A 9,268-nucleotide genomic window follows, 5' to 3' on the forward strand; every position below is an offset into this window, starting at 1 on the left:
TAGAGAATTCGTTGGCCTATGGAAGAAAAGTCAAACATTAAACCAAGAGGCACTCCTTCATCGTTTATTTCATGTGGGTTTTGTTAATAGGAACGAGAATAATATATATATTTTTTTGGTAGAACAAGCTACAATATTATTTACGTGGAGAGAAAAAAAAAAAAAAAAAAAAAAGAAGTCCACAGACTGGAAGAGTAGTGAGCAACCATATAAAAAAAGCATTGGGCACAACGACTACAGCATAAGAGAAGAATATTAAGGAAATGGCTCTTCTACTTCATGCTTCGAACCCTCCCTTCGTTTCGAAGTTTCCTACTCGATCAATCGTATTAAGAGCTCCATGCAATGTAAGACGGAATTTACAGATCATGTTAGGGTTAGGGTTTAAGCACAAGGTTGCTTAAAGCATTACACCCTGAGTATCTAGTTTGGAATACCCAGACCGCTGCTTCCAGCTAGTATTTATAGTATAAATACTGAATTCTATTGGTAATTGGACTCTCCTACAAAGGCCCATTACACCGTTAGATCGTAACTAATCTAATGGCTCATATTAGAACATAAGTTGAGTATGACTCAAATACCTCAACAATAAGTTGGGTATAACTTGAGTACCTCAACACAAGTTGGGTATGACTCAAATACCTCAACAATCTCCTCCTTGAACGATTTACTCTTAAAGTCAATCTTTCCTATAGAGATCCATCCTAACAGCTTTGAGTGATTTTACTTGTCAAGTAAATCTTTCCATCAAACCAGAGGATTGGATTCGCTCCTCCATTTTTGCTATCCATTGCAGATTTACCAAAATATGAATTTCATAATATATGAATTCAATCATTTGCATAAGTATCTAGCTCAATCAAAAGAACTTAGTACAACCCACATGATGACTGAAAAATCATTCGCATTTTCATAGAATTTTTATACAAAAACAAGATCTAAACGGTTTCTTTTACAAGAACCATTCCATGTTTCTATTTGAAATCATGTTCAACATAATTTGCATTATCATCAAGTTTCTATACAAGAACAAGATCTATATGGTTTCTTTTACAAAGAACCATTCCATATTTCTATTTGAAATCATGTTCAACATAATTTGCATTCTCATCAAGTTTCTATACAAGAACAAGATCTAAATGATTTCTTTTACAAAGAATCATTCCATGTTTCTATTTGAAATCATGTTCAACATAATTTGCATTCTCATCAAGTTTCTATACAAGAACAAGATCTATATGGTTTCTTTTACAAAGAACCATTCAATGTTTCTATTTGAAATCATGTTCAACATAATTTGCATTCTCATCAAGTTTCTATACAAGAACAAGATCTATATGGTTTCTTTTACAAAGAACCATTCTATGTTTCTATTTGGAATATTAGAGTTATCGTGTCCAACATAGTTTATTGGTTATATCATCAAATTTGGAATGATAAACCTTTCTATAGAAAACATATCATCAGATGTGGAATGATATAAAGATAACAATAACATCATTGAAACATATCAACAATTTTCATATTCCTTGAATGGAATAATAAGGTAATCAAGCTTCATACAAAGGCTGTTATATCATCAATGTGGAATGATTTCACAAACCTCTATACTCTACAATCTTGCCAAATTATCTGAAATATGCAAATTGTCATGAATGCTAACTATGGCTAGATGAAATTCGAACAATTCAAAATAACATGAAATTGGATTAAGACCTATCTATCTATAAGGTCTTTAATCCCATCTCCCCCACAATTTTGAATGTTCGATTTGTATTTCAATCCCTTTTGTAAGGGCATCTGTCATGTTCTATAGTAATCACTTCTTGTTTTATTAGATAATTCAGCACAACCTGCATTAGCCTAATTTGTCTCCTCTTACCATTAAAGAGTGAGGTATTAGCTATCATTGTTGTTGCTTGATTATCACAAAACAAACTTCAAGCTAATCATATGAATATTCAGGATCAGATCTTTTATCCGCTCTCTGCCTTATCTCTCCTGAGGCTAGAGAATATAATTCTGATTCCATAAAAGATAGAACTCGAAACGATACAAGTTCATCTAAATTGAATTTCCTTTTAATAGCCACTTCACCTAGTGTAAGAATAATCACTAGTAGATTTGCTGTTTCTATTTCTGAGCAATAAGATGCATCAGAATTATCCTTCCAAAAATTGAGGATGTCCAATTTAGAGAAGAGCATATTTTGTAGTGCCCTTAAGATATCTCATTAACCTTTTGAGGGCATTCCAATGCTCTGTACTAGGATTACATGTGAAGCAACTCATCATGACTACTGTATAGACTATGTCTGGCCTAGTGCAACTCATTGCATACATAAGACTACCAATCAGTTCAGAATATTCTAACTAATTCACAGCTTTACCATCTTTTGGTACAGACTGTTGTAATCATATGGTGTCTCTATTGATTTGCATCCACTGTATCCTCATCTAGGAAGTAGTTTTTCAATACAACTAGATTGGTCAAGGGTAATTCCCTGCCAAAAAAAAATCTTACTTTCATAAAATTGATCGATGATCTATGGTCGAATTCCCACAAATTTTTGATCAACTGATTCTAATCATATCAAAATATGTAAACATTGACAATAATCATGGCATTATCAGAAAGAAAACATACAACTTCAGTTTTGATATTTCATGTAGAAAAGCATCTAATCTTTTGAATTCAGTTTGAAAAAAAATTGACCATGGATTGATTAAATCAAGCAAGGAAGAGGAATAATCAAAAAACCGTTTAAGGCACTTTGGTTTTCCTTTTCCTCTTCTTTTCTTTAAATTATCAATCCCATTATCAAAAACTTGAATCTCAGATTGAAGCAAAAAATCTTCCATGAATATATTATTTAAAAAACTAACTGAAGATGCTCACCTTAGCTTCGGAGATGTAGAGCAGCAGAGGTAAGGCCTAAGCAAGTTACCATGAGGCCCCTGAACTATTGCTGCTGCCACAAAAGTGGCCCATGGCTGAGAGCAATATCCCGCAATCGTCGGAAAAGGCCATTTTTCTATTACCTCAATATCAATTCAAAGTGAAGAATTTAAGAGGTGTCAAAATGCAACTTAGTCCATGAGTTGAAAAACCCGCTTGTGGTTACTAGCCACCACACAACCTTCAGTGATTGCCAAAGGGCGCCATATATTCCCTTCCATCGAGCAACAATGGACCAACGATTCCCACGGAAATCTTGACATAACCCACAGGCATCTCACAGCCTTTACTTTCTTGCAGTATCTTTATTGGAAGCATATATAGCAGCAGGCAATTCACATTCTGCACCAGCATGTGGGCTCAAATGGAAATCTGAGCATTGGTTGCTACTTCCGTTCCGGATACAGTTGTTGTTGGTTTTTCCTCATCAGAGGATAGTGACTTTTGTCCACTAGCAGATACACAATTGAATATATATATTTCTAAAACTAGCAGTTACACAATTGAATATATATATTTCTAAAACCATGGAAGAATCCCGTCTCTTGACAGGATTTCCTCTCGAAGGTAATTCTACAAACTTAGACATAGAAGCTTCTGGAGGAAGAAGCTAAGAGCAGACGCTCCTTCCATTCTACAAGCAGGTTTGGAGCTCAATCGGTTCCGTTCTACAAGCAGGTTTGTGTAACACACTAACACTAATAACATCTGACTTCTCAGGAGTTTGCAAAGTTGCAAAACGACAGCACCTTGCATCAAACTCAAATAAAGTTGTTATGCTTGCACTCTTATCAAAAATAAAAGTCATGCTCAAAAAATCGAGTCCAAAAAAGAATTGTAATAAGTTGGAGGCCAATTTTGGTAAACTCGAACCAGCATATAGAATGACAATGACGTCACTTACAAAATAACCAACATTAAGAAAAAGTTAAAGCATGTCAAATCTTACTTTATTGAAATAAATAATTCAATAGGTATGTCAACATTAAGAGAAGCTTTACTTCCTTTCCAAGGCAATTTGTAACCATTCGTTTTATAATCTAAATTGAATCAAATGGTAAGAATAAAACAAGAAAAGACGATGTCATCTGGTATTCTCAAAAATCGAGTAAAACAACGTGTTCGAAAGGCAATTTGGTAACAACTTCCTTTCAAGTAATCATGACTCATAAAGCATGATTTCTTCGTTTTCAAAGCAAAGATAAACCGTAAACGTATCAAGATCGAAACATTAATTTTCGAAGAAAAAAAAAAACGAGAGACGGATTATCAAATTTTCGCCTAGTAAATATCATTCGTTCGAATCTTAAGAACGAAACAAATTTCTTCAAATAAAAAGAAATCAATAAAGATGGAAGGAGCCACCTACTTGTGCGAAAGAATTACTCATTGAAAATTGAAGATAACTTCGAGTCAAGCTTCGATCACCTTTTCCGAACAAGAACTTCTCAAGAAAAAAACTAATGCTTTAAGATTGTTAGGGTTAGGGTTTAAGCACAAGGTTGCTTAAAGCATTACACCCTGAGTATCTAGTTTGGAATACCCAGACCGCTGCTTCCAGCTAGTATTTATAGTATAAATACTGAATTCTATTAGTAATTGGACTTTCCTACAAAGGCCCATTACACCGTTAGATCGTAACTAATCTAATGGCTCATATTAGAACATAAGTTGAGTATGACTCAAATACCTCAACAATAAGTTGGGTATAACTTGAGTACCTCAACACAAGTTGGGTATGACTCAAATACCTCAACAGATCAAACCTACTGCTAATGCTAGTATCCAATCCCAAGCAGATAGCAAGCCATCAATTGTCTACCAACCTACCATTTGGGACCATGATTTTGTGGAGTCCTTACGTAGTGGTTACGAGGTAATTGATTATCTATAATTGCAGAAGACATTATTCAGTTCTCGTAGTTTGTTCATGTTGGTTTTTCTTGATTTTATTTGTGTAGGATGACTCCTTCAGTCCAAGACATAAGGAACTTACAGAAGATGTCAAGGCTATGCTTGATAAGGAGGTTGAACCATTGGCTCAGCTCAAGCTGATCGATGTCTGGCAAAGGCTGGGCTTGGGACACCTTTTCAATGAAGAGATAGACCGAATCTTGCGAGCCATATACAATAACAGTAATGCAGAAGAGTTTATCAAGGATGATTTATACTCAACAGCCCTTCATTTTAGGCTCCTCAGGCAACATGGGTATTTGGTCTCCCAAGGTACCTAGTAGTGTCAAGGGTTGGTTTGTGTGTTCTTGATTAATTGGATCATATGTAACCAGACTTCATGATTGCAGATGTGTTTGGTAGATTCGTGGATGGAAAAGGAAAATTTCATGAGTACCTTTGTGATGACAGTATGGGAATGCTGAGCCTGTATGAAGCTTCATACCTGGGTACTGAAGATGAGGGCATCTTGGATGAAGCTAGAGACTTCACCAGAAGACATCTTGAAGAGAGAAAGGATTACAAAGACTCAAATCTAGAGGCCCAAGTGAAGCATTCCTTGGAAGTTCCACTGCACTGGAGGATGCTTAGGGCAGAGACAAGGTGGTATATTGATGAATACCAGGGACAAGAGGACATGAATCCAATTATTGTTGAACTAGCCAAGCTGGATTTCAACAGGGTGCAAGCAGTACATCAGAGAGATCTTGGAATTGCATCAAGGTATGAGGAAGACAAGGCAATATAATATTTTGAATAAAATTTTACTAAATTTTATTGTCTATCTTCATTCACTAATAGGACATCCACTAATTGAATCATTTGCTATTTAGATGGTGGCAAAATCTTGGTCTAAGGACAAAATTGAACTTCGCAAGGGACCGGCTTGTGGAGAGTTTCTTGTTCAGCATAGGGATTACCTACGAGCCTCAATATGAGCGTTGCAGAAACTGGCTTACGAAAGTCATGAATTTTGTTTTAATAATTGATGATATATATGATGCCTATGGCTCCATCAAAGAACTTGAACTCTTCACTAATGCAGTTGAGAGGCTAGTATCTATTTTTCAAAATTTTCTATTTATGAGTAACAAACTTTTTGGAGTGAATTGCAACTAATGCTGATAGTTTCTATTTATTTTGTCTCAGGTGGGATACAACAGCAATGAAAGAACTTCCAAACTACATGAAGATTTCTTTCTTGGCTCTCTACAATACCACTAATGAAATGGCCTATGAAATTCTCAAAGAAAAGGATTGTGATATCCTTCCATACTTGAAGAAAACGGTACATATATATTATGTCATTGTTAAAACAAAACTAACCTTCAACCCAAAACTTGTAGTCATCAATTTACTAAATTTCAGCTTTTTTTCTTTCCTTTTGTCTCAGTGGGCAGATTTCATTAAGGCAATGTTGGTTGAGGCCAAGTGGTACCAGACTAGAAGAACCCCATCGACTGAAGAGTACTTGAAGAATGGATGGGTTTCATCTTCTGGAGCAGTATTTCTTGTCCATGCATTTTTTGCTTCAAGACAAGAGATTAATCCAGAAGTTCTTGAGTACCTAGGGAGTAATCCAAACCTAATATTTGGTCCTTCCATGATCTGTAGGCTTTCCAATGATCTTGCCACCTCATCGGTAAGCAGCTAACTCTTCCTTGTTTTTCTTTTCTTTGTTGACACATCACTGAACCTTAAGCGGAAAATTTTCAATGCAGGCTGAGCTAGAGAGAGGAGATGTTTCATCTTCAATCCATTGTTACATGCATGAACATAAGGTTACTGAGAAGGTTGCCCATGAATACATTAGAGACAAGATCATGAAGATATGGAAATTGATGAACAAATCTATCAGCAGCTCTCCTGTCTCCAATCAGTTTGTTCAATTCTGTCTAAATCTTGCACGAGCATCACTCTGTGTATACCCGTATGGAGATGGACTTGGCATTGAGAGTAGCAAAAGCAAAGATAATATATTGTCCTTAATAGTAAAATCCATTGCAATTGGAACATTTTAAATCACTAAAATCATGTTGATGATGGTTTACTTTTAGTTTTGTATGAATTGAATATGTAACATTGTTTTCTATTCTTGATATCTAAACCATATTCATGTATGTGTGTTTACCAACATATGTAATACATTAAACTAGTGTATTGAGAGAAAAAATAAAAAGCTTTTTATACAAATCTGAAATCAACCACGAATACATAGGCGATGACATCAAATTTAAGAGAAGGCTCTAGTTTGACTCAAGGGGTTGACTCAACTGCTAAAAACCAACACCTATGAGTAAGACATCAAGAGTTCAAATCTCCTTGGGGCGAAGAATTTCAATCCTTTATTAGATAAAAGCTTCCTTCTCAATTATTTTTCCTACTCCAGCCTTGAAATGAATGTGTGAAGGATCCATATTAGGGCTAGAATGAGAAGGGGCAACAACCACATTAGCCATAGGGGAAGTAATTTGAACAAAGATGTTGTACAATTCAAATTCAAAATCCTACATGTAATTTGTGACACGTAAGCCTAGTAACTTTGTAAAAGAGGACTCATGTGATGACAAACTCAAGAGTCCTAGTTGTTAATTAAAAATTAGTGCAAAGATGGGCTGTAGATCATATATCTCTAAGATCTTGAATGCAATGGATCTAGACACAGGGGGTGCCTCTTTTCGTTCCCGTTCCTTTGCATTCCCCTTCACTTGATCGTACTCCTTCAGGTTATTTCAACACTTCTAAATCGGCGAACCACAGTGATGGAGGTTCAAGATTAACTTCTTTCAAAAATAAATCATAGAGAGTTTACGAATTTTCTCAGTCTTTAGTTTCATATTCCATCCCTCTATTTATAATATTTTCCCTCAATTTTAATTCCTTAATTAGAGTTTCTGTGAAATCCCACCAAATCCTAATCCGGAAATCCATAGTATATATCCGAAGACCTTGTATGTTTTGGAAGAAGAGGTGACTTGAATGAAGTTGACTTGGAAGTTGGACCTTGAATATGGTGTTGATATCTTTGGAAGGTCCTAGAAAGTCTAGGAAGACCCTTCTTTAAATTGGTTGAGGACCCAAGTGTTGTTTTTTGCCTTTGAGATCCAAAATTCAGCAACTTTCAAAGGGAAACCCCTTTGATCGATCCTCCTTGGTCAAGACCATCGACCAAAGCAACCTCGGACAAAATTGTTCTAATTTTGGAAGTTTTATGTTTTGGATCCCTATATATATGTAACTTCGGACTAAACCTAAACACTTTGCCCCTTAACTTTTGGAGAACGTGAGAAGAACCCTAGAGCCTCCTCTTCAAGCCCAAGGTTGATTCCAAGCATCTAAGCAAGATTCCTCCATTGATCTTCTTCTACAAGGTTAGTATTCAATCTTATACTTCATTAATCTATTCTCTCCACTACTTCTGCTATTTCTTTTGTGAGGAAGGTATTACACTACTGTAATGACCCAACCTTTGATCTTCTTAGTCTTAGAGTGAATCCCCATTCACTCTATATTTTCCTTGAAGCCATATGGTGTTATTCTATATTTTGATCTAGCATGAGACCATGATTTACTCTTATTGTAATTGTTGGTTTCTAATCTATGTTAGATATGTTCCTAAGTTGTTTTCTATGCATGATTTGTTGTCTTTTAGAATGAATCCCCATTCATTCTAACCTCTCCATGAAGATTTGTGATTTAAGCCTATTAGGTGATTTATTAGATTTATATTCTAGTGACCTTGTTTGATGTCTAGACCATCATAGATAGTCTCTATATGTTATTCTAGAATTTTCCTATTAATTTCGGAGTGTTCAAATGTGTTTCGAAGAGTTTTCGACAAAAGTTGGAAGTTACTGTTCATACACAGTAGCCTTGGTCGATCCTCTTGTCGATACCATTAACCAAGGCCATCAACCAAGGGTGTTGCTAACAGCAACTTACCGTAGTTTTGCCTCCGTTTTGTCTCTGATCATTAGAGTTTGTTCCTTATGTTCTATATATGTTTGTTTAGGATTATTTGGGTGATTTTGGACTTGCTCTCTGATCTTTTACTTGAAGGTTACGATGTTGGATACAACGTGATGCGTCCAAAATCTGCTCAGCCCTTGGATCTCCACGTGATGTCCTGCAAAACGAAAGCGTCAGATGTGGCCCGACCGCTGGGGTCGGGAGTCCACCTCCGAAGGCTAAGTCAGTTGATGAACTTAATCACAAACGGCTCTGCTAGAAACACAGAGCTAATGAATGAAGAAACGGGAAAGGTGATCTAGATAGCAGGACGCTGATAGTTTAGGTCTATCAGTATGTATCTGAACCTGAGTCTCAGATAGTATTCTTCTTGATCGATTGATCC

At 35.9% G+C, this 9,268-nt stretch overlaps 1 pseudogene; it reads left to right on the forward strand.

Annotated features, from left to right (window-relative positions):
• Window positions 1-263: 263 nt before the first annotated feature.
• Window positions 264-6,994, forward strand: LOC149004942 (alpha-terpineol synthase, chloroplastic-like; annotated as a pseudogene).
• Window positions 6,995-9,268: the final 2,274 nt, after the last annotated feature.

The sequence above is a fragment of the Hakea prostrata genome, chromosome 9, assembly GCF_041222555.1.
Source record: "Hakea prostrata isolate BN-2017 chromosome 9, UWA_Hpros_2, whole genome shotgun sequence".
Classification (NCBI taxonomy): Eukaryota; Viridiplantae; Streptophyta; class Magnoliopsida; order Proteales; family Proteaceae; genus Hakea; species Hakea prostrata.